This window comes from Crotalus tigris, unplaced genomic scaffold (genome assembly GCF_016545835.1).
Source record: "Crotalus tigris isolate CLP2741 ecotype Arizona unplaced genomic scaffold, ASM1654583v1 scf7180000019068.10715455, whole genome shotgun sequence".
Lineage (NCBI taxonomy): Eukaryota > Metazoa > Chordata > Lepidosauria > Squamata > Viperidae > Crotalus > Crotalus tigris.
This window is the reverse complement of record NW_024097358.1, coordinates 9,000,818-9,026,938: the sequence shown is the minus strand read 5'-3', so window position 1 is coordinate 9,026,938 and position 26,121 is coordinate 9,000,818. Positions and strand designations below refer to the sequence as shown.

General features: G+C 41.1%; 1 protein-coding gene across 2 annotated transcripts in view; it reads right to left on the bottom strand.

The window, feature by feature from the left end:
• KANSL1 (KAT8 regulatory NSL complex subunit 1) overlaps nucleotides 1-22,320 on the bottom strand; it is a 186,090-nt gene extending 163,770 nt beyond the window's left edge. The window contains exons 1-2 of one of the 2 annotated variants that reach the window (XM_039359028.1): nucleotides 22,262-22,320; nucleotides 17,880-18,010 (exon numbers count right to left, since the gene is read on the bottom strand). The gene's annotated coding sequence lies outside the window, so the exon portion shown is untranslated. Of the gene's footprint in view, nucleotides 1-17,879; nucleotides 18,011-19,306; nucleotides 19,609-22,261 lie in introns of those variants that run through there. The other variant, XM_039359027.1, reaches the window with a different exon arrangement.
• Between the last annotated feature and the right edge of the window lie 3,801 nt (nucleotides 22,321-26,121).

Here is a 26,121-nt window from a genome sequence, read left to right as displayed (position 1 = left end):
AAAGCAAAAAGGAGGGGAGGGGACGAAACACAAAAACGGAGGTGGTAGCGCCACCGCCGGTTTCCCGTGCGCACTACGAGGTTAAACTGTAGTGTTGCAGCTGAAAACCTGGCTTGCGCGCGAGCCAGACAGCTACCAAAGCAAGTTAAAAAGGCGCGTGCACCCGACACAGACGGGAAAATAAATGGCCCGACGGTTAAATAGAAAATGATCAATCAATGCAGGAGTACTAGCAATCAGCTGTATACTCCGGAAAATCTGTGGAATTAAGAGCCATGAAAACTATTAAAATATTCAAAGGTTGATAAGAGTGACTCTAAAACATGTTGTTAAGAACAAAATTGTGTCGGTGATATTCACAATATAATACTTTAAAACTGTATGCCAAAACACTTATCACAAGTCTTTCTTAATAATGGGGCATATTTCTCAATCTTTTCAGAATCTATTGGCCTTATCTTTTGCTGGGAAGAAAAGAAACCAAACAAAATAAAACAGATGATAGGATCAAAGAGATTGTGAAAGTTCTTCATAGGCGTTACAAATTACTAACTATCAAGTAGTCAAAAAATGGGGGTTTCATTAAATTGCAATCTTCCAAATTAAATTGCTATTTGGCAATTTATTAAATATTACATTGCATAGTTTCTCTAAAAACATCTGCAGGACTCAATCGCTGACTCTGCCCCATTCATTTTAATAACAGATCTCTGGGATTTTCAATTATAGTTGCATAAAAAAAGGAACATCTCTTTCTAACTATGCTGAAGTATGTTGAATTACTGAGGTAGGCCAAATGCACAAAAAACAATACATAATAGCTACGTGGACACCACAGAAACAAGCAGATTTATATACAACACACGGAACTAAAATGTGTCCATTTTCAGGGAGTTGAATATTCAGCCAGAATATTCAGTTTTACAGGTAGAGAATTTTCTTGAGATCTAGAAACTTCCAATAGTAGAGAACTCCATAATTTAAAGCAATAACAACAGATCTTATGCAGCTCTCTGTAGGCCAATACAGCCTTTTCCAGTCTAAAAATTTCCAGATGTTTTGCACTAAATTTTTCCTATGTTGGGAATTGTGGGAAGGGCACTGGATTGAAGTAAATTCAATAGTCTTCCACCTAGCATACTTGTCTGCACAATCTCCTAAATGCTGGAACATCACATGAAAAGTAAGTGCTTTTTGTCTCAACTACATAGATTTTAGATGTTCCTTCATCTGTGCAATGCCGGTCTTAAAAAAAAAAAAAAATCACCTCCAGATGTGCCACACAATTATAAATGCTGTGCCGGCTAACCTACTATAGCATCACAATACCATACTATAACATCACAATACCAGTGTTATACATTTTGCAAATCCTAACTATTCCAATAAATAAAACTACAAACTCTGTTTTTACCTTCAGCCATTGGTCTCTCTATACCTCTATAATATAATTTGTTGACAAAGAATTTAACAATTTAAAAAAACTTTTACTTTTGAAGTGGTAGATTTACTATTAGAAATGCTAACAGTTCAGTACACTAACATAAATGAATTATAAGATTCCTTAGGGCAGGAACTTACATTTCCCACCAGCACCACCAAGTGTCTGAAGCTTTTTTCTCTTCTGTTTTACTTAATTTGCAGCATTGTTATCTAATGCAGTGGTTCTTAACCTGGGTGATATTGCCCCCCAGGGGGCGATTTCATTTTTCAGGGGGGCGATGGAACAAAAAGGGGCAATGTGGGGGCGAAGGAACAAAAGGGGCGATATGGGGGCGATGGAGCAAGAAGTTTTGGGGACACCTTTGAGACTTTTTCGTACAGTGAATCGCTGCATATCTGTCGTACAAAAACATCAGATCGCTCGCTATTAGTCGATTGAAATGTGTTTTCAAATGTTCCTCCAGCTAGCTTCAGTACAGAACGCCGTACATATGTGAATACGCATCGCTTATCTTCATATGCGTTGCGCAGCAGCCTCTATCCTTTTTATATTTCTTTTTGCGTCTTAAATTTCACTTGTAATTCAATCATTAAATATTACTGTTTTTCTTTTCAGGCATTTCATTTTCTTGCAACTGAATTTTGTTTTCAGTGGTCATTACATTTAAGTGTCTTGAATAAATAATATAATAATGAAATACATGTATCACAAAGTTTGGGAATAAAGTGATGGGTGGCACCAAAATTTTTCAAACAGTTGAGATATAGGAAAAAGACTGGAAATAAATTATTTGCATTGATATGTCCTGATAACAATCTTAAAGAAAACAAAAAAAGTGGTTGCATTAAATTGAATTATTTCCTATGTTGTGATTGAGAGGTTATGTTGGGGGAGGGGGGCCACGACAACTTCCTCATTGGCTCAAGAGGGCGATTCGTTCAAAAAGGTTAAGAACCACTGATCTAATGCAACAATTCAGATTATTTCAGATATTCATGAAATAGCAAATATTTCCTTCATCCTTTTAGATATGATTCCAAAGAATCATACATTATAGTAAGCCATTGTTTGTATATAAAAACTACAACTGCAAGTTTACATAAAATACTAAGTAAAGGATTCTCAAACTTTGTGATATTAAGACCCTTCAAAAGTTGAATTATTTGTTAAAAAAATTCCACCATGATTCAAAGTAATAACTTGATATGAAATATATATCATTTATTTTGGGCAGCCGTATTTTCATCTTGATATTGAATTAAAAAATGTAAAAACTGTACAACTTTACGGAAAAATAAAAATGAACATAACAGACTTGTACAGATTCCAAAGGCTATGAATACATTAAACTGAACACACAAAAATAAATTCAAAAGAAGCAAACTCAATAACTGGTGGTAATGTCAATGGATCACTAACATTCAATAATAGTTTATCACATGATCAATAGATGTCAGGTGCAATAGTCCGCATATATGAGATTTTTATTAATCCCAATCCATAAAGAACCCAGTAGTCAGGGCAAATTATAGAAACAATCAACAGCAGACATGAATAAATTGAATTCAGTTTTTAAATTAGCTATGCACATTTTTTTCCAAGTTCATTTCAAAATAATATTCTATAACAAATACTAATTATTATAGAATACTAATACTAATTAAAAATATTACTGGAAGTTCTTCAGAAAGCAGTCAAATATTTAAGCTTAGTAACTAAAGTCTAAACAACTACTATTCCCCCCTTACAATTTGTGACTTTTTGGGATTCACAACCCATCATTTAGGAAACCATGTGCTAAACCATAATCCAAGGACCGACATTCATATAGCATCTGCATTTAAGGATTAGGAAAAGAAGCATATAGCAATGGGAGTGAGAAACAAGTACTATAAAGTATATGATATATACAGCTTGGACTGAGATGTTCTGTTTTCTGAAAGATTATTGGGCATCATCATTATTATCTAATTCAGACCATGGCTATTAAAAATCAAAAACATCTGCCAGACTATCACACCTCCTTTACATGGATGACATCATCTGAACATCATCTGAAATAGAACTGCCGCTCAACACTATCTGTATATGCAGCCAAGACATTGCAATGGAATTTGTACTGAACGACTGTGCCACGCTCACCATCTAACAGGAAAAATAGTGAAAACTGAAGGAATCAAGATGTCCTACTATGGTAATAACATCAAGAGTCTGGATGAAAATAATCACTATAAATACCTGGGCATCCTTCAAGCTGACAACATCAAGCACACTGAAGTCAAGAAAAGGTTAGAAATGAATATATCAAGAAAATGAAGATGATCTTAAAGTCCAAAAGAAATGAAGGAAATACCACCAAGGCAATCAACACCTGGGCAATTCCAGTCATTAGATACATAGCTGGAATAATAGAATGGACTCAAGCAAAACTAAAAGCCATGGATAGGAAGATCAGAAAAATAATGACAATGAATCATGCCCTTCATCCTCACAGCAACATAGGCAGACTCTATCTATGAAGGAAATTAGGTAGGTATCTATGTTGCAAGTATATCAAATGGTTGAAGAAGAAAAAAGAACATTGGAAGAATATCTGGACAGTAAAGAAGATGCACTGAAGTCAGTATACCAGGAAGCCTTACTGACTCCTGGAGAGACTAAACTGGTCTACAAGAAAGACTAAATGAAGAACGGAATGGAAGCATCAGAAGACAAAGTATTATATGGCCAATACATTAAACAAATAGCAGGGAAAACAGATAATAACAAGACTTGGCAATGACTAAGAGCAGGAAAGTGGAAGAAAGTGACAGAGGAGCTAATTCTGGCTGCATAAGAGCAAACTTTAAGAACAAATGCATACACATACATACAAAGACAGCATAGACAGCAAATATTGCCTATGCAAAGAAGCTGAAGAAGAATGGATCGCCTGGTTAACTGCTGCAAGAAGATTGCACAGACTAACTACAAGCATGACAGTGGTGCAATGGAAGATGTGCAAGAAATATCATTGTCTGCAAGCAAGAACTGATGGGACCATAAAATAGAGAAAGTCTTAGAAAATGAAGAAGTTAAATTGCTCTGGGATTTTATAATTCAAATAGATGGGCCATATAACATCCCAGACTTAACAACTGTTGATAAAAAAGACAAAAATGTCTAGATAGTGGATGTGGCAGTACCTGGAGACAGCAGAATAGTAGAGAAAGAACTGGAGAAGATCAGAAAATACAAAGGTCTGCAAATAGAAACAGAATGACTGTGGCAGAAGCAATATATTGGCTTTCATTCATTCACCCAAAAGAAAGGGTCAGAGCAAGTACTTTCCCTATGTATCTTCAAATTTTACCAGTATATTTCAAAATGTCTACACTTTCTGGATATTATATTAATTATCACTATTTCCATTGGATGTTCATAAGCAGAAACTCTTTTTACTGTCACTGATAGCCTGAAGTGCATGTATACATGCACTTTTCATGAAGGCACATGTATTCTATACTTGAGTAACAGTAACCCAAGGGACTTTTGCATGTATCTATGAACTACTTTTGAAGATTACAGGTTATCCTCACTTACCGACCACTTTTTCAGTGACCATTCAAAGTTATAATGGCATTGAAAAACAACCCATCCCTTGTCTCAGCATTCCCCCAGTCATGAAGGGGCGTTGGTCTTACCTGAACGCCTTTTCTCAGAACGGAGATGGAGAATCCACCGATGGGTTTTCTCTGTCTGCCTGCTCTTGAGACCAAGTAGCCAAATTTGACACGCCCCCTCTTGCCAGGGGATCCATTCTTAACAAGGGCGAAGTGGCTGAAGGTTGATGAGATATTGGCTCTCAGTTCCCTAATAACGGCCTAACTGACCTTAGGGTGGGTGTGGATTCTCCATCTCCGTACTGAGAAAAGGCGTTCAGGTAAGACCAACGCCCCTTCTCCAGTACAGGAGATGGAGAATCCACTGATGGGACATACCAAAGCCTCACTGTCCCGATAGGTGGGAGACAGATAAGGCCGGAAGGGTGTCCTTGGAGATCACTTGCTAGAGGACCCTCCTACCAAAGGAGGCGTCCGCCGAAGCAAAACGGTCGATCTTGTAGTGCCGTACGAATGGGGAAGGTGAGGACCATGTCGCGGCCCTACAAATTTCCTCGATGGACGCCTGAGTGGCCCATGCTGCCAAGGTTGCAGCACTTCGAGTGGAATGACTTGGAGGCGGCAGAGACGAGGCTTGGTACGTCTCAGCGATACAGGTCCAGATCCACCTTCCAATGGTACCGGCGGAAACTTTCCGCCCCGAGTGCCCGGTCTGAAGGACACAAAGAGGACCTCTGACTTGCGGAAAGGCTCCGTACGTTTTATGTAACGTCGCAATGCCCTGCGTACGTCCAATGTATGCCACTGCCACTCCTGGTCATGTGTCAGGTTTGGGCAAAAGTTTGGGAGAACAATTTCTTGTGCCCTGTGAAACAGAGAGTTCACCTTTGGGATGAAGGAAGGATCTAGCCTAAGGACCACCCTATCACTGTGGAAAGTGCAGAGGTCATTCCTGACCGACAGTGCGGCCAGCTCAGAAATTCGCCTAGCCGATGTGATGGCGATCAGGAACGCCACCTTTAGAGACAGGTGTCGTAAGGAAACGGTCCCCAGTGGTTCGAATGGCGATCCTATGAGAGTGTGAAGTACTCATGGCAATTCCCAAGATGGGTATCTGTGTACCACTGGGGGTCTGGTGTTACACGCACCCTTCATAAAGGCGCGAGCCCTGGGATGGGGAGCTAAGGGAACCGAATCCTCACACGTGAGAAGAGTGGACAGAGCCGCCACCTGCCTGCGAATAGTCGCCGGGGTGAGGCCTCTGTCCAGTCCATCTAAAAGATAGTCTACTATTTGAGGGATGGTTAATTTGCAGATTTCAAATTGCCGCAAAAAATTTTCCAAGTGGAATCATATATGCGGTTGGTCGCTGGACGGCGTGCAGCCTGAATCATGGTAATGGCACAAGGAGAGAATAACTCCTGCATCATTATGCGGTGCTCAAGTGCCAGACGGTCAATTGCAACCATTGAGGGTCCGGGTGACAGATGGCTCCCTGGTGTAGGGACACTCGGTGGGAGGGGATCTTCCACGGGGGTGATTGAGGAAGATCAGGTCTGCGAACCACGGTCTCTGTGGCCAGTGTGGTGCCATGAAAATCATCTCCACTCACTTGTGTATCAATTTGCGGATGGCCGCCAGTATGAGCGGAAGTGGGGGAAAGGCGTGAAGTAGGCCTTGTGGCCACTGAACTCTTAATGCGTCCATCCCCTCCGCCCCTGGGTTGAGATAGCGGGAGTAGAATCTGGGAACTTGAGCATTGTCCGACGATGCGAACGGGTCGAGGATCAGTTGACCAAACCTGCGGGAGATGTGTAATAACAGGTCCGGGTGTAGCCCCCACTCTGAGGGGTCTACTTTGGCACGACTCAGAAAGTCCGCTTGCTGGTTGTTGACCCCTGATATGTGTTCCGCCCTTAGCAACTCCAGTCTGGGCTCTACCCAGGTGAACACGAGTCGTGCCTCTATCATGAGGGCTTTGGACCTGGTGCCCCCCTGACGGTTGATGTGTGCCTTGGCTGCCACGTTGTCTGTAAGGACTAGGACATGGCAGCCCCTGATTCTGTGTCTGAAGTGTCGTAGGGCTAGATGGATTGCCCTGAGCTCCAGCCAGTTGATGTTGTTCCTCAGTTCCGCGGCGGACCAACGTCCCTGCACGAAGTGAGAGAGTAGATGGGCTCCCCAACCGTACAGGCTGGCATCTGTCGTAATGGTAACCCTGTCTGATTCCTTGAAGGGTGACCCCTTGGTCACTGCCCGAGAGCACCACCAACGGAACACCCTGCGAATGTGCGCCGGAACCCGGACTAGGCGGTTTGATGTGCTGGTATTCTGTCGTTGGAATGGCAGGAGGAACCACTGTAGGTCCCGCAAATGAAGCCTGGTCCAGGGGACTATGGCTATGCAGGAGACCATCTTGCCAAACAACTGGGATAGTGTTACCAGGGGAACTGTGTGTTGTTTATATACCTGGCGAGCCAGTTCCCTGATGCTGACCACTCGCTCCTGGGAGAGGTAGACCATGCAGTTGGATGTGTCTTTAATGGCTCCCAGATGCAGTAGCCTGGGTGAGGGAGCTGTGTGGCTCTTCTGAAAGTTTACTGAGAACACATGCTGCTGAAGGACGCGGATAACGGTCCTTACGTCCGCCTGAGCCACCTGGAGGGATGTTGCTTGAATCAAGATGTCGTCCAGATAACATTGGACGCTTATTGGGATTTTTTTGAGTTTTGCGGCTACTACCGCCAGTATTTTTGTAACACCCTGGGTGCTGAGGAGAGACCGAAGGGGAGGGCCCTGTACTGGAAGTGTTTGCCTCCATAACAGAAGCGTAGAAACCGGCGGTGAGATGGATGAATGGGAATGTGAAGGTGGGCTTCTGTGAGATCTATCGATGCCAGGAAGTTGCCCTGTCTGATGCCTCCCAGAATGGACTGGAGGGATTGCATCTTGAATTTTTTGTATGTTGTTTATCGGTTGATATTCAGGATTGCCCTCCATCCTCCTGAAGTCTTGGGGACCACGAAGAGGATGGAGTAAAATCCCTACCTCTGTATTCTGGTTGAACAGGTTCTATGGCTTGAATATCCAACAGGTGTTGGATGGCCTCCTGCATAAGTCTGCGTTTTATGGGGTCCCTGGAAACTGAGCAGATGTTGAATCGGTCTTGAGGTGTGACTAGAAACTCCAGGGACAACCCAGACTGGATGGTATGCAGTACCCAGTTGTCCGTGGAGGTTTGCTCCCACTGATGGAAGAAATGGGCTAGTCTTCCTCCAATGGGGAGGTCGGGGTAAGGGTCATTTGTTCTTCCGGTAGGGACGGCCCATTCCACGAAAGGGCCGCTTAGTCTGATTTTGTTGCCTAGACCTGAACCCTGGTCTGTCATAGGGACGGTCGTACGGTCTGTCCTGTCTGGTCGTGTATGTTTTTGCATTCTGATTGAGAGGCGCGGTTATCGTTTGGCGAAAGAGCTGCCTCTGAAAATAAGGCACGGGACGTCTGTCAGATTTTTTGTTTAAGTGAGCCATAACCTTACATTTGTCCTTATTCTTGACGAGGTAAGGAGCCAGGGCCTCCCCAAACAAATTGCCGCCTAAATAGGGGGTGGTCGCTAGGCGCCACTTAGTCTTGGTGTCAGCCTGCCAGTGTTTTAGCCATAGCATTCTTCTGGTGATTATATTGGACACTATGGATCTAGAGGAGAAGATGGCCGATTGGAATGTTGCGTCCGCAGCATATTTCATGGCTGCCACCACCTTGGCCAGGTCCTGGTGAGTCCGCAAGTCCTCAGCCGGGACCCTGGCCTGTAGTTGTTGTAACCACAGGAGGGTAGTCCGAACAAAGAAGGAGGCCGAGGTGGCCGCTTTGATGGCCCATGCCGCTGACTGATGAGTTTTGCGGAAGGTATGCTCCCACCTTTTGTCATCAGCTTTGAGGACCTCCATTAGGTCCCCCATAACCGCTGTCTGGGAAACCAAGGGGGTCCAGGCTTCGTCCACCTTGGGAATCTCTAGTGCCTCCTTGAGATCTGAGGATGTGCTGTACATCCTCTTGTCCGTGCCACTCACCGAGGGCAGGGAAAAAAGGGAAGTCCATTGTTTCTTGATCTCTTGCAGGAAAATGTCGGGACAAGGCACGTGGTGTTCCGTTGTCACCTTTGCAAAAAATATCGGCCTGGATGTGGTGTCCGTTGTCACCTGCGGTTGAGGGAGCTGTTCAGCCCCTATGTTCGCAGTGGACGTAGCCTTGCGAAGGATTGTGAGAAATAGATTGGGATTAAATAGACCTCCCAATGGGGATGGTTCAAGGGGGAGTTCCTTATCCTCAGACAAGGTGATTTCCAGTGGCTCCTCCTCTTGAGGAGAGGAGTAACCGCTCATGGAGGAATGGGCTGGAGATGCAGGCTCCTGAGTAGCCTGGATCTCTGTGGGGAGTTCAAGGGATGGTGTGGTCGAGGTGTGGGCTCCCTGATCGTGTTGGACCGAGCGCTGCGATAGAGCGTGGTCCACCACTTTGGTTAACAGGGCTTCCAGACGTCTGTCTGAAAAAATATCCCCTATGTCATGGCCCCTGAGAACAGTGGTCGGGGGTGACAAGATAGGGGTACCTGTGACAGTGGTTGTTTGTTGGGCTGATGTGCAGGACGAGCCTAGTGGTGATGGAGATCCCGGAATGGACCATACGCCCTGTGTCGATGTCAATGGGCCCAATGGTAATTCCATCTCGGTGGTCGCCATTTGATCCAAATCCAATTGGGCCTGCCTCTGCGTCCTGGAGAACTCCTTCTCCAGGGCCTGGTGCCTACGGCTGGCTTGCTTTTCCGCCAACTTGGAGGGCTTCTTAAGCATATGCTTGGTCTTGGTTTTGCACTTGCCGGCCGCCTTCTGGCCAGAAGGAGCGTTGCAGCCATAATTGGGAGGTGGAGAGGTCGTGCCCAAGGACTGAGGCAACAAGGATCCCTCCATCCCTTTAGAGTAATCTCAGGAACAAGCGCTGAGAAAAAGCTCTGGCAGGCAAGTAGTTGGCGGAAGCGAGATTGGAGCAAATACTGAGACTGCCGCCCTGATCACCCGCCCAATAAAAAATTCTCTCTGGGCTACGGTCACGGTAGGCGAGGCGGGTACCGAAGGCACGTTTGGAACCACTCTCTGGGCTCCGCCCGGAGGCCTTAGGTGACCAGGCAGTGTGCACCAGTAAAAGAAAAAGGCAAAAAAATCAGGGCAACCTCGAGGAGGTTTGAAGGCCTGAAGTGGTCAGTAAAGGGTATCAAATGGCGGCTACCAAGACTGAAGGAGGTTACAGGCTCCCCCCCCCCCCGATTTATATTTGATTTGATAGACTTATGCTTTTTTATATATGCTATGCTCTGCTATAGGACTTGCTGTGCCTGGCCTACTACGTGGCTCCCCCTAGGCCGCATCTACAGCGAGGTAGGCCTCTTGGGCCTAGAAGGCCTCCTGTGGCCTAGAGGGCCTCACGTGGTATCCACGGATCCGCAGCTTTTTGGGGGGGCGCTGATGATTCGTGCGATGCTGGGTCAGCTACCTTCCGGAGCCTATTCCCCCTCCCCAGCTGCCTAGTTGCCAGGAGCCTTGCCAAAAGGAAAAAAAGGCCTCCGTTTACCTTTGCGGCTTGAAAAATGGCGGCAGCGGCACGTTTCCTTCTGAAAACGGGCTCCACGGCCTTTTCGTGTTTTTGGGTGTTCCGGGTGGTGGTGGATGCAGCGCTGGGTGTGCGCTGCGATTTTGCCGCTCTGGGGCTTGATTTGGGCGAAAAAATCAGCTTTCTTTCAGCTTCCTTTGTCTGCAGGGGCAACCAAAATGGCGCCCGCGTTTGCCCTGGGCTGCTGGAGCGAGCTCCGGTGATTCGGATTCAACTTTGAATCCGAGTCTGGAGCTTGCTATTTCCCCCCCAAAACTGGGGAAAAAAACATTGGGAGCTGGGGAGAAAGACACAACAAGTAGTTTCTGCTGATGCCTTCTTCTCCCCCCCCCCCACCAGAGCCCTGGGAAAGGGATGGGAAGCTGGAGGAATTCCCCCCCCCACACCCCACCTTTTAAATAACTTGAGATCACAAATGATCTCAATGCCTGTGGGGAAATTGTTAAGGGAAAGTAGCCAATTTAAAATAGCCAATAATTTAGGGTGAATCCACCAATGAATTGCTCTGACTAATCTGAAATCTCTGAGAGCCAAGCCAACACGAGTCTTCAAGAGCTGAGACCAAGTTAAGAATGGATCCCCTGGCAAGAGGGGGGGGGGGCGTGTCAAATTTGACTACTTGGTCTCAAGAGCAGGCAGACAGAGAAAACCCATCGGTGGATTCTCCATCTCCTGTACTGGAGAAATCACAATTCAGGCACTTGATAAGCAACACACATTTACAATGGTTGCAGTATTTCAAAGTCACATGATTTTTATTTGCAACATTCACAACCAGCTTCCAACAAGCAAAAGCAATGGGGAAGCCAAAAGAAAGTCACAAGTCAGTTACATGTCATACTTAACAATCTCAAATGATTCACTTAATGACCACAGCCAATACAGACAAACTGGTGTCATGTCGGGTGCAGTCATTTCACTTTACGACCATGCCACAGTGATAGAATTGCTGGTCCCAAATGTGGTCAATAAGTGAGGACTACTTGTACATCAAACAGAAGCAATTTCAAATTGCAATAATATTGATCAGGAATCACCTTTTTTTAAAGAATACTCTTAACTTTTTAAGAAGAGATTGGACAATCATTTGTCTGAAATGGTTTAGAGTTTCTTGCTTCTGGGTTGGACCAGAAGACTTCCAAGATCCCTTCCACCTCTGTTATTCTGTTCTGATACCTTGATAAACTATCTGCTTTTAGCCAAATATCAAATAAAATACTGTTAACTTTCCTTCCTTTGTGTATGTTCTTATATATACTGACACATTAAGGCAGGGGTGTCAATCTCGCAACGTCACGTGACGTGTCACGACGTACTGTGATTTTTTCCCCAGTGCCGGGAATGGGGTGGGCGCGGTTTCTGCATGACGCATCCGTCCCACGAGCCAGCAGTTTGATACCCCTGCATTAAGGTATTCCTCACAATCTTTATCTATTCTTTCAGAATAGATAAGACATTTATGACCAGGGACAGGGAATTTTTTGTATTGGCACCAAAATTATTGAACATCTTGCTCAAGCAATTTCTCTCTATTTTCTAAGGTAGACCAAGTCTGGTATTTGCCCAGAATTTTCAGATATCATAAATATTTTATCGGTTGCAAAACATAATTTCCTTGATGTGCCATTGCTTTAAGTTATATTGTTGTTACAGTAGTGCTGTTTTAAAATAAGCTGCTTTAGAGTCTGTGGACTACCAGAGTGGAACAGGACATTGAATAAATATGCACAGGCTCCTATGCAAAACCAGTATTTTCATGCTCAGTAATAAACTTTCACTCTATTACATGGTCCCCAACCTCTGGCCACGGCACTCTACCAGCCTTGAGCTTTTCGGAACTTGGATGCAGATGTAGCAGGTGAGCGTACAGGCATTCCCACTCACGCAAGCAGTGGGCATGCGCAGGTGTGCGAGCTTCATTTGTGCAATGTGCATGTCCGCAGCTCATGTAAATAGAGCTGTACCTGCTTGCGGGAAACCATCCCCTCTCCCCCCTCTTCACTGGACTGCAAAGCTGAAAAGGTTGGGGAACACTCTTCTATTAATAGGAAGAAGGCTGTGAAAAAGCAACAAGAATGTGTTCAGAGAAGGTGCAGAATATAGAACAAACACACATAGAGAGACAGAAAAATAAAAAGATAGATATTGTAATGCTGGGGAAAACTTTGGATTCAGTGAGAGAAATGTGATTTGGAGCACAGATAGGGATGCATAGAAGACCAGTCAATGAAACACATACAAATACATACTTTTCCTGTAATCATGTAGGTGCACAAGTTGAAGAAAAATGCAGCCATCTTTTATAAGTGTGCATCCTTTGAATCACATTTTTTCCCTCTGAATCTGAAGCCCTGCACATATATTATAGGTTTCATTAGTGCCTTGAAGGAGATATCCTATTTCTAAAAGCGAACAAAGAGGCGAACTTTCTCAAACAAGGTCCTAGTGGAAAAGTGTGCAGTGGGAGATGAAGCACTGCCACTAAAATAGTGAAGAGTGACTATCATGAAGAACCATTGTTCATTGATTACAATAGCTGTTACATAAATCACAAGTACCGTACAATTCCTAAGCAATCCTCAGTGGCCTCCTATCTGAATTTTGGAAAGCTTATAACATTCAGTCTAGTCAATACTGACAAAGTTGAAGCAATGGTATAAATAATTCGATATAATTCAACCTTTTATTTTTAATTTGATTAGTGTGTATAGAAAATGGTCCCATCCAGTTATTGGCTTGCATAGTACTGCCACACAGTGCCCAATTTCTCAACTGGAATGTAATATTTGCTGATGCTGAACTAACTCTATGTTTTGGGGACCCACCAAACTTATGAAACTATTAATTGTCTTTTAAATATATAAAATGATCAACTTCATTATACAACAGATTTAGATGTAATAACATAAACACAAATATTTTCCAGATCTTGCTTGTTTTGCTTTAAACAAACCAAGTAATAAAGAACGTAGGATGCCACCTAGAGGTTTAATCCAAACCATCTGCAGAGTATCAAGTTCAAAAACGCTAGCCTCAGACCAATAGCAGCAATCAGCAATAAAATCATGGGCTGCTTTTAAATGCTGTAGATTAAACAGTTTCAGATACCCATGGATGGAATAGTTTCTCTTGAACTCCTCCCATCCTTTTCCTAAAACACCAGCATTAGTGAATTAAATTAGCAAACAGCAAGCACTCTGCAACTAAAATGAAAAAGAAAAGCAATGCAGTTCCTGAAAGCCTGCTGGGAATTGTAGTACGCCACAGGACATCAGCTGTGTACACAGACAGTATCGCCATCAACAGGCCATTACCAGGTCATTACAGTTACTTAAACACAGCAGGGACTCCTAAAATGTCATCCTGCTTAAATTTAGTCCTCCTTAAATTTCCACCCCACTTTTTTAAACACTGCTGAAATCTTTTTTTGCCATAGATAAGACAGATACCTACCATATATTTCTTCCCTTTTTTCATATGCAGAAGAGAACATTTCTTTTCTTTTTTAAAAAAGCAATATCTATTGAATCCTTTTTTTCTTGTAATATTAAAATTGTTACAAAAACTTTGTCATACTATAAATAAATTCATAAAGTTACATTCAACCTGCAACTGCAACAATTTTTAGACAGATTGCTAGTTAACTTTTTGGAGCAAAAACAAGAAAACCTTTGTTCATCTTAAAACCCATTTATTATGCATGAGCTTTCTGGGATTGTAGTCCACTTAATGAGGTACATAGCATACTTTGTCAGATATGTGTGCAGGCATATTTATGTGTATATATACACAATCACACAGAGCTGGTTGGGGATGGAGGAACGCAGCATGTCAAAGTTAGGTGTTATATAGACATTTATGAGAGTACTTTCAATTTTCATTGGATGTTGTATTCTATGATATCCCTTAGCTAATTATTAATTTTTTACATAGAGGATTAGAAGAGAGAAGACAGAATACAATATAAAAAGTCCCAAGTATGGTACAAAGAGACAGCATGATAGATGAACAATAAAACACTCTAGCGGAGTGTTTTATTGTTTACCTATTCAACCTTGGAAACTTTAAGATTTGTGGACATCAATTTCCAGAATGGCTGGCTGCAGAATTCTGGAAGTCCACAAGTCTTCAAGTTGCCAAGCTTAGACATCTGTGCTCTATAGTATAAAGCGGAAGAAAGAGGTCCTCCCAAAAGGCTAAGTGAGCAAAAAGTAATTGCTGGCTTAGACTATTTGACTAATACTGTATTGTTACTATCAAGAAATGGTCTAAGGTCTGGTTTTGATATGATACATCTTGACTATGAGGAAGTTTGTCTGGAGATGTGGGTAGGAGCCTTAAGACCACAAAATACCTGATCCTGTTTTAGCATTAAGCAATGTTTGATAATCTCAGGAGATAGGGAGAATGCCCTTTGGAATGTTATTGGAGAAAAATATCCACATTTGGAAAACAACAAAATTCTGGCTCAGATGTGACTCTTCTTTATTTTCTCAGGCAGCTTACTTTCCACATTTAGGGTTGCAAGTTCTAGCACCGTGGTGGCGAACCTATGGCATGCGTGCCACAGGCGGCACACGGAGCCGTCTCTGGTGGCACGCGAGCCATTGCTGGGCCGAGCTGCTCCCTCCTCCTCTCCGAGCATGCACAGTCTGGGAATAGGCGAGAGGCTATAAAAGGAGCAATTTTCTACGGAAGCAGCATTTGCTGCAGACAGCTTGAGAGTGAGCATGAGTCGGAGCGGACAGTGAGCGAATGAGCGAGCACGAGCCGACAGCTTGGTAGCCATGCCCACTTGGTGGCCACACCCACTCGGCACCCAGCAATGCATAAGTGGGTTTTGGGTTGCAGTTTGGGCACTCGGTCTCTAAAAGGTTCGCCACCATTGTTCTAGCAGATTTGCACTTTAAATAGAGCTGCACTACTTTTGTGACTAGGCAACAGATAAACCAACAGCTGGAATTAAACTGAATGATGCTAAAGTCTCCTAAGAAGCAGTTACTTAATAGATAACTTACTGTATACTTCTCTCGAGGCATAAAAAAACCTGTCTTTCTAAAGTCATCTTAAGCAATGAGTTAACATATACCAGTGATAGCGAACCTTTTAGAGACCGAGTGCCCAAACTGCAACCCAAAACCCATTTATGCATCGTCAAGTGCCAAGTGGGTGTGGCCATTGGGTGGGTGTGGCCCATTGCCTGGGTGTGGCTGCAGTGGTAATGGCAGACTGGGTGGGACTAAAAAGTTCAATCAATCAATTCCAACTTTGCAAGATCTTTTTTCCCTGCAAGAAGTTGAAATTGACTGATTGAACCTTTTTTTTTTTTTTTTTTTGCACATGGCGGCACAGGCCTAAAGCGAAAAGGTTTTATAAATCCAGCTGAAGGCCTAGGACTGGGGCGACGGTGTGCATGCCATAGAGAGGGCTCTGAGTTCCACTTCTGGCACCCATGCCATAGGCTCGCCACCATTGACATATACCATATTTCTGGATCTAGAATGCTAGATACTCTTTAATGTAGCAGCTTTAGCTTTTGCTCACTTTCACACAGTCTTGTTTTTGTTTTTTGTTCTGTAAATCTGAACTATGCTAACAAACAAGACAGAACAAGAAACCATGATTTGGTATGTCATGTGAACCATGTCTGTGTATGGTTTCTTTATTAAGTACAGTAATGAAAACTAGGCTGGCTTAATATAACCTGCAAGGACAAAATCATTCAAATTCCAGTATTGTTCAATCTGATATTCTCAAACATGATGGTACCATTTCACTGGGGTTAGATTTGGGAAATAAATATACCTGTCATAATAAATACATTTTACTTCATATATTGACTAAAAAAAAACCTCATAGAGATAGGTGCCAATAAATTTAGAAAGAATAGGAGGACCCTTACAACTTTGTAATACTGTCACTGGAAATAAACAATGAAAAAACCTCTATATAATAGGAAGAATGAATTCCTTTAGTTTGGTATAATTCCTAAAATCTGGGTTTTATTTTTGAGCCAGCAATCTCATTTCTTGCGCCACATTTATTTTTAATAAAAAATTGCATATTAGAGCAGCAATTATAGAACATCTTGACTTTGCTGTCAACTTGTTCAACAGAGCAAGAGTAAGTTCTGATACCAATTCAGCTTTCGGAATGTGGTGCATGTCAAAACCAGAACTGTTGAATTGTCCAGGTATAGTTAGAGTGAGCTTTAGCAGAATCTTTCTCTATCAGGACAAACCCATCCAAATCCATACCCATCAATAAATTTTCCTTATGACTATTTATGAAATTGCAAACTACACTTTGAAAATCCCCAGTTTAGTGCAATACTGTACTATATGAATATCTACTAATTTTTCCTATTCCTTGTAACAGAAAAAGAAGTCAGTCATAATCTACAGTGTGAGATTTACAATCAAAAGATTGTCCTGAAACATCAGAATCATATTTCCCTCAGATATAAACATTAGCAAAACTAATACAAAACAGTCAAGATTAGAATGTCCATGTTCCAAAATCTGAAGAACATGAGTACACAATTCATAATACCAGAATTCTACACAGTCACTAACATATTCCTGCATTATATCAAAATCCACAAAGTATCTTTTTAAAATGTGAGTAACTGCAATTTCTGCAACAGTTTTGGATTTTTGCCATGGAAATAGTGTTCTACTACAATGCCTCCTACTTGTAGATATCAACATATTTTCAAAGGTAAGCAGTCTGTGGCAAAGTGCACAATAACATAAATATTAATACAAATATGCATGATTATTAGGCCAAATTTTTAATTCAGTAGTTGATTTACACAATAAAAATCAGTGAAAATCTAGGGTTTTCAACAGTGACTGCACTAAAATGGAATCACAATTTAAAGTATTCCAGCTACCTAAATGTAGAGAAAAGAATTCCCAAAATATAATCAACTTCTAAAACAGACTACGTTATATTTCCCTGATTAAAAGATGTAGTTTGTACTGAAATTAGGCACCACTTGGAGTACAGATAGTAACTGTTAACCACAAGATTCATTATTAAAAAACATTAATTTCACCCTTCAACAGTTAATTCAAGACAACTCAGGGACAAGATCTTGATTCAAATTAACTTTCTGCTAGATAACATGTTAGTTACTAATAAACACAGAAGCATTACAAACTTACCTTAGAGAACACTGCTGCAAAATCCATTTTGTTCAAAATGTCCAAGAAATTCCAGAAAGAAAAGTTTAACTTCTAAAAAGTATGAATATCTCTGTAGATGTCTCCAGTTCTGAGAAGGAATAATAGTTTCTCTGTAACAGAAAACTTTTTGTTAGTAGAAATAAATGGACTGCACAGAGCATATATTGCAGCGCTATTATCTTTAACAATTTTTTTAAAAAGGCAAAACTATGAAATGAATTAACAAACATGCATTTGTTTAGTCCATAAATGCCAACCCAAAATATAATATATTAATATGTTGTCCAAACTCAACTAGTGTGGCAATTAAAATCATAGTCTACAATTTAATATATTTTACAAATTCAGTTTATTCCCTAAGTCGTGTGTGCACGCGCATGTGTGCACACATATGTAGGCCAGCATCATTTATTCCCTGGAGAGGACTGAGGTAAAGAACAAAATAGCTGCCCCTCCATTCTATATATTGATGAGGTTAGCAGCTAAATCTGACTTCACAGTTGGTAATAGTTTCCACAACTGAGGATAATAGAAATGTCTGTACACTTCATATGGTAATCATAACTCTAATCATTTTTGTTCCATACCATCCAACAGCTCTCATTTTGCTTAATGATAGAGCCAGCTCTGATCCCTCCACTTTTCCATATTTTTTCTGCCAACCAGTAATCACTGTTGTTCTGTCAGGCAGAAATTTATCCCAACTGTTTAACATCAGACTTTACCTTCTTCTTGGGAGTTATTTTCATACCCCGGATATATCTCCAATTCACTGTGCATTTAGTGCACCTCCCTTTTGATCAAACACACAAGCAAGACAGAATACAGCTGTAACTTGCTAGTGATTTGAGCTTAAAGACTATTACTTATTATAAGAAGTTGGAGTAAAAAATCAGATACCTGATTTCATGCTGTAGTTTGGAAACTATTTTAGGGAAGATTATGTTATCTAAATACAGTCTAAAAATCACTCTTTTTCATTATTTAACGAAGCCAAAAATATAAAACTCCTTTTCTAGAAAGACACAGTAGAAACATGAGTCTGCATCCTTACTTCCAACATTGTCCCTTCTACAGTAACCATCTCAAGAACCTGAAGTGCTTAATAGTGTAAGACACAAAAGATTACACGTGGAGTATTAACTCTTGGATCCATTACAAGTTTCTGTATTCATACAATCTGCTTACAGAAGTCTGATTTTCTCAAATTAGTTATATTGTCTTGAAAGAAAAGCTATATAACTTCAAATAAGAAATCCAGTTAAAATAATAATTTATATCTATGCTATAGTTCGCTTTGAGAAATTTGATCTTTAGCTACTATACATATAAATATTCCAGTTACATAAACTCCACTGCATCTTATTTCCATTTATTAGAGATGAAATGTTTCATAATGTTAGTACCTTAATAAAATTAAGCTTTAGGCATCATTTTTCCTCTCTATCAATAACCTGACAGAAAGTGACAGTAGAACATTTTTGGTTGTAGCCATTTCAACATCCTCCATTGGTACTGCAATAGTTCCTCCTTTTCTGCAAATTCAAATATTGTATTTAAACTCTGGAAGCTCTCTTAATAATTCTTATTAGGAATTATGGAAGTCAATTGCAACAGATGAGTTTATTTTCTAACTTTATCCAAGGTTAGTATATAATTTGCTTGAATAATGAATCTACTGTATGCTTTTCTTCAAACAGTAAGAAATACATACAATATTAAGTATTATTTTTCAGTGAAATCAATATCAATATAGTAATAACCTTTATCTTTTGCTGATGCATGTAGTTTATTCTTGATAGTTGTTTTATATTTTAGAAAGTTGTTTTTATTCTAACTTGAAAATGGAGTCAGAAATGTTAATGTCCAAATAACTTGGCAAAATAACTTTTCCTAATAATAGATTGTATTATATAAAATTAAACTATTTAATGAATCAAGTGCCCTTACCTCTGGGACCAAAATATTTGAAATGTAGTAAAAAAAATTAACTAAACTAAAGTACAAAATATATAATGAATGTATAGCCTTGGTATTTATATTTCTTGCATTCCCAGCCTTATTTCATAAATATTTTTAAATAAGAAATAAAACATCCAAGGACATTATAAGAAACTGGTATCAAATACATTATCAGCATTCCATAAGATTAGCATAAAAAAAGATACCCATACCCATGTGAGAAAGCTACACCAAGAATTCAATCATGGTTTATACACAGTCCTCCTTTAAATTGTTTCTGGCCTCTTTATATTTTTTTTCATATATATACATATACATATACATTTTTAGGTTGCTAACAAAGAATAAAGAGAGAACTGGTATAGCTATTTCGAGTTCCGTTAACTCTCTTCAGCCAGACTTACTCTTCTGAGATTCGAACCTGGGCTTATCTGCATGTTAGGCAGTTGTCATAACCTCTAAGCCACAGGCTCTCTCCCACTCTGTTAGCTATCAGGAGAGAGACAGGGGGAGGAGATTTTTACCTTGAATGTACACCCTGTCAGCCCAAATATGGGAGAAAGAAATCTTCTTTCTTTTTTTTTTTTTTTTTGATACAGGCAAAAGAAAAAGAAAAAGAAAGATTTCTTTCTCCCATATTTGGGCTGACAGGGTGTACATTCAAGGTAAAAATATACATATACATATATATACACACACACATACATACATACACATGTAACAATTTGTAAGTATTTAAAAATATTTTGATACTTTTTTCACCTACTACTGTTGTAGATAATGTATATTTGTTCAAAATGCTTATGCATTTGTTGCCCTTTTCTCTTAGTGTGCAGTAAATCCAAAATTTTTGCATCCAAGGGACAGATCACTTTGACAGTATAACAAAATTCACCTTCCCTTGAATATTACTAAATTAGGAGCAGATATATAATAAATAAGGTTTGATTCTACAAATCAGTACTTTTAAATTGCAATCTTATGCACTTTTATTAAATAAGTCCTATAACACTAGCAGCAAATAGACTGTTCTTTTAGCTGTTTTTAAGTTATTTATAGCTGTATAGCTGAATTTTCATTTGACTAATATTTTCATTCTGTTTTCCAACAAATTTCTTTAAAAATATGCATTGTCATTTTCTTTCAAAAACTGTTTACACATATACATAATATACACAATCAGTGAAGTATGCAAATACACATACTGATCAGACACTTAAAGCAATCAAACTTACCTAATTTTAAATATATGGGTTATTTTGATTTTTAGTGGTATTTCAATACAGCCCAATCACAACAAAAAGATAACAGCTAATCCCATCTTTTTATAGTAGTTCTATACCTTCCCCTATCTGACATTTATCATCTCCAGTCAACTTATGAATGTTAGGGATCATATTCTAATACTAGACCCAAGTTTTCTCTGCTTTCCTTTTTGCTTCTGGCATGAAGCATCCTTTTTACTATACTTCAGTTAGAACTCCTGTTTAAATGCCCACAAATAGGACTTTTTGAAAAACTAAGTATTCCAGCAATATCATCAGCAAGAGTCAGGATTCTGAGGCCCTATCCCTACACTAGGGACGTCTGCACTTGGTCAGTAGAGAAGGAAACTTACCACAATTCTTATCTTTTAACTAATAGCAAGCCCCATATAACTTATATTTCTGAGGAAATATGTACAAAGGAATTCTGTCACTCTGTATATGCTCTATGACTCTTACGGGCACTGCTGTGGTAAGGAAAAAAAATCTATAATCCCGACTCAAAAAAAAACTCAGCCCAGTCCAAAAATTCAGCATTGCCTTTAGATAATCCTCGCTTCTAGAGATTCCCTGAGGGGACTGCTTGGGCCTGCTTGCCTCGCCATCATTTTCACTTGCCCGTACCGATACTGTAGACCGTATATGTGGGTGGGCGGAGGGACAGAGGCTGATACGATTGTTTTGCTTTTCGCAAATCAAAGATTATAACTTCCAAAGTTCCGATCCCTTGAATTTTTGACAGCCCAAATTCACTTCTGAGGTGTTCTACGGAGGTATTCTTCTAACCATAATAACCTTGATTCGGTCTCAACTCCGTTCCTCCTCCTCCCTCCCGCTCCTGGCCTGTCCAGACGATCTCTGCTACAGCAGTTGAAAAAGCTTAGCTTAGCGTCGTCTTTTCTTTCCCCATTTTCCTCCCGCTCAATCAAAGTTGAAAGAACGGGGCTTTCAGTTACTCGGCCTGCAATCTATGGCAGGAAAGGAGTGTACATGTGTGTGCGTGGATGGGATACGGGGGGGGGGTCCGTTTTCCAGCTACATTCCTCCTCGGCAGCATGCATCTGCAACGTTACGCCCCCACCCCATTTTCCCCCATTCCCACCTCTTCACCTGCCTCCCCCCCCCCCCACTCACCCTTTTAATCGCCCCTGTTTTTGCTCCCTCCTATTTGCACCAGCTGGAGAAGATACTCCCAAACCCCCAACACCTACCTGCACAGCTCAACCAGCCTTGAAGTGGGTGTGGGAAGTCTTCCGCCCTCCTCCCTTCTCATTGGCTTCGCAGAGGACAGGGTCAGACGTTGTTGGTCGAGAAAATGTCGGTCACAGACAAGGGGCGGGGTCGAAGGACGGTTGGATGCCGATATCTCGGATTTATCCCTCCCTTTGCTTGTGTTTCCCGAAGGTTTGGGTGGGGGGAGTGTACGTTGAGAGTATAAAATTGTGGCAATACCTAGCAAGGCAGGGCCTTTAATCCGATCCTCTACAATGTTTCTTCAAATCATACCTAACAGTTAGTCTTTTGAATGTAACCAACTCAGGACCCACTGAAATGCAACACTGCCAGAAAACCATTCCAATAGGATACTACCTCAGATAGATGAGGAAGGGGAAGAAGATGACTTCTGGATAAGAAGAAGGGAAGTGCAACTGGGTTTCACACATACACAGTCCATCACCACTCTCTTAAAAAGAGGGAGGAAAAGGTGGCATATTCAACTTTACCAATCAGGCAGGGCTTGCTTGCAGTGAGGAAACGAGGCAGAATGGATTTTTTATAAGATTTGCAAGTAAAGGTACAGAAATCCAGTATGGTGAAACAGAGTAGGGGGATGTTAGCTGGTCTCCCTGGCAAGGATTTTTTTATTTTATTATTTTATTTTAGCCAAGCCCATGGTCCTCTGTAATATATTTCAAAAAGAAAGAAGCCTAGAAATATGATAAATATCCCTTTTATTTTTTGTTGCCTACATACTTATTCATCGTGCTACTCTCTTTTAGATAAGCAACATAATGCAGAGGACAGAAAAAGAATAGGAAATAGCGAGTGGAAGAAATTAAAAAAGAAAAAAAGAAAGGAAATGGATTAAATCTAATTTATATCAACATTTTTCATTTTCCACAATTCATTTTTTTCATCCAACACATTCATACACTGCTTCATAGTTCCTCCTCCTTCCATTCCTTTCACCCTTCTTTCATATATTTGTTTTGAAATCGGATTGTTTTTTTTTCTCTTTCTCTGTTTGGCCACGCTGCCTCCACCTACTTCTTTCTTGGTAGTTTTTCATTTTCAAGCCACATTTAACCAGAAACCAATAATTTCTGCTTCCATCCCTTTTTTTAATTACACACACTTAAGAATCCCATTCCCACTTCATTCATTTGTAATACCATAGTGTCAGACTTACAGATATTAAATGACAATGGAGCAATAGCAGGATACATGCATATTGTAAGTGTCCCCGTGCCTATTCTATACGTCCAGGGTAACGGTGACAGTCCTTTTTTTAAAAAATCCTCTAAGGTGTTTAATAAATGTGAAAAATACTTTTGAATTAATCATCATAATATCATAAACATATTTCATGGTTTTTTTAATTCTTAACCCATTGATTTGTTAACATTCCAAGCACCCATTCCATAATTAATGCATCTAGTAACACTCTTCAAAAGCAGTACTCTATTTACCTGTGTTTCCCCAAAAATAAGACCGGGTCTTATTTTTTTTGCCTCTAAAAGAAGCACCAGGTCTTACTTTTGGGGGATGTCTTACTTGCCTCCGGCACCAACAGCCCCACCCAGCAGGTCCACTTCTTCTTGGACTGAAGGTGTAGCTTCATTCTGCAGCTGCATTCCAGCCTGTATTTTGTAGTCAGGCCTTTCTGGAAGGCCTCTGCAGCCGAGTATCGAGTTATGGATTCAATTCAGTCCTCGGTTGCAGATGTCTTGCAGAACCAAGCTATGAACTGAATCCATAGCTTGGTTCTTGGCTACAGAAGCCTTCCAGAAAGCCTGTGACTGAGAAACGCTGGCCTGGCTGCAGAAGATGCCTCAGAAGAAGTGGGCCAGCAAGGAGAGGCCTAGCTGCAAGGTAAGTGAGTGCGGGGACATGTGGGGCAGATCCACACACACCCGCCCTAGCTTGATTTTTAAACTAGGGCTTATTTTTGGGCTAGGCCTTACTTTCAGGGAAACGGTATTAAACTCTAAAATCATTCCAAATACATACCATTATTCACAACAATTTATGAGTTTTAAATGCTAATGTATCTAAGGTGACCAACCGTCCTCCTTTAGGGAGGACAGTCCTCCTTTTGTAAGTTCTGTCCTCCCTCAAAAAGTGTCCTCCTACATGTCCTCCTTTCTGATATTTGAAGACTTATCTGCAGGGCTTTTTTTTTTCTCATAGAACACTCAGAACAGTGTTCCGGCACCTTTTTTGATGGTTTTTTTTTTTCAACTTTTGCATGAGCTGTGCTATTCCCCCTATTGGCTTTCGAAAGCCAATAGGAATTGCTGCTGAGCGCGCCAAAATACCCAGACGGCAAACTTTGCACATGCAAGATGTCTGCAGTGAAGGGGAATTGGCAGGAACTTAGCACCCCTTCCTGCTACCCAACTACACCATCTCCTAGTTAGTTCCGAAGATACCTGAAGGAGACTGGAGCAATACATTTCTCTTGATCTTCGGTTCTGCTAGGGCAATAATGGCTGTGGGTGCAATAGGCAGGGGTGGCGGGGGTGCTGCGGGCGGGGGTGTGAGGGGCGACAGTGGCCGACTGCCCCCCATGCTGTAGGAGCCGTGGGGCCCTCTCTACATGGGGCTGCACAGGGTGGGCGGTGATGCTGGCAGGGCAGCTGCAGGTGGGGTGTGTTGACAGCGGGCTGCCCCCCAGGGCCGGAGCCGGCATGGCTGGTGCTTTGGGAGCTGTGGGGCCCATTCTACATGGCAGGGCAGCGGTACTGGCGGGACAGCTGCGGGCGGGGGGACGGTGGGCAGTTGACCTTCCATGGGCCAAGCCAGCTTTTACAATATTTTTTTTCTTCAGTTTATTTGTGTCCTCCTTTTCATTGTAAAAAAGTTGGTCACCTTAATGTATCTGAATCAAATTGCAAACAGAATTGTTTTAATTATTATACTGTGATATTGTAATTTGGGCCAGTCTACATTCCTCCAGTAGTAACTCAACTTAAAACTTGATTAACTATAAATTAATCCAAGATATTGACACCTGCATTCGCTTGTGATTTCTGGAAAAAAAAATACCCCCAGTTTTTAAACTGGGATCAAGAGATTGAGACAAACCAAACCAAATCACATTCTAGGTTAGTCAATGTGTGAAAGCCAGAATTTAATATTTAAGACATATTACTATCACCATGCCATCCAGTTAAAACTGCTTATTAACAAGTAAATAAATAAGCTACAAGGTTACAATTCAAAATATCTGAGCTTGCAAAATATGCAAAGCCCAACCAATCTCATTAACTGTTTACCTAAAACCTGAAAACTAGTTGCCTATGCTTAAGATCAGGGAGGCAATGCTGAAGTTGTTAAGAACTGGAACTGCCTAACCTTCCAGGGACTATAAGAAACCAATCAGTGATGTCATTGGAAGGAGAATAAAGGCCATTTTCTTGGATTCCTTTTCATGCTGTAGTGATTAAAGTGCTGGCCTAGAAACCAGAAGATTTGTGAGTTCTAGGTATGAAATCAGCTGGGGACTTTAGGCCAGTCAATCTCACTCAGGCCAACTCACTACATAGGATTGTTGTTGGGGAAAGAATAGGAAGAAGGAATATTATGTCTATTTGTCATCTTGTATTACTTAATAAAGGTGGGATAAAAATTTAATGAATAAATAAGCTTAGGGAAGACTTAGGATGGAAAGGGGAAACAATGCTTGTGAGAAATACATTGTTCTCATCTCCATTCTTTAATGCACAATCCCATAAAAAAACAATTATTTACATTTGAAGTTTAACCATTTA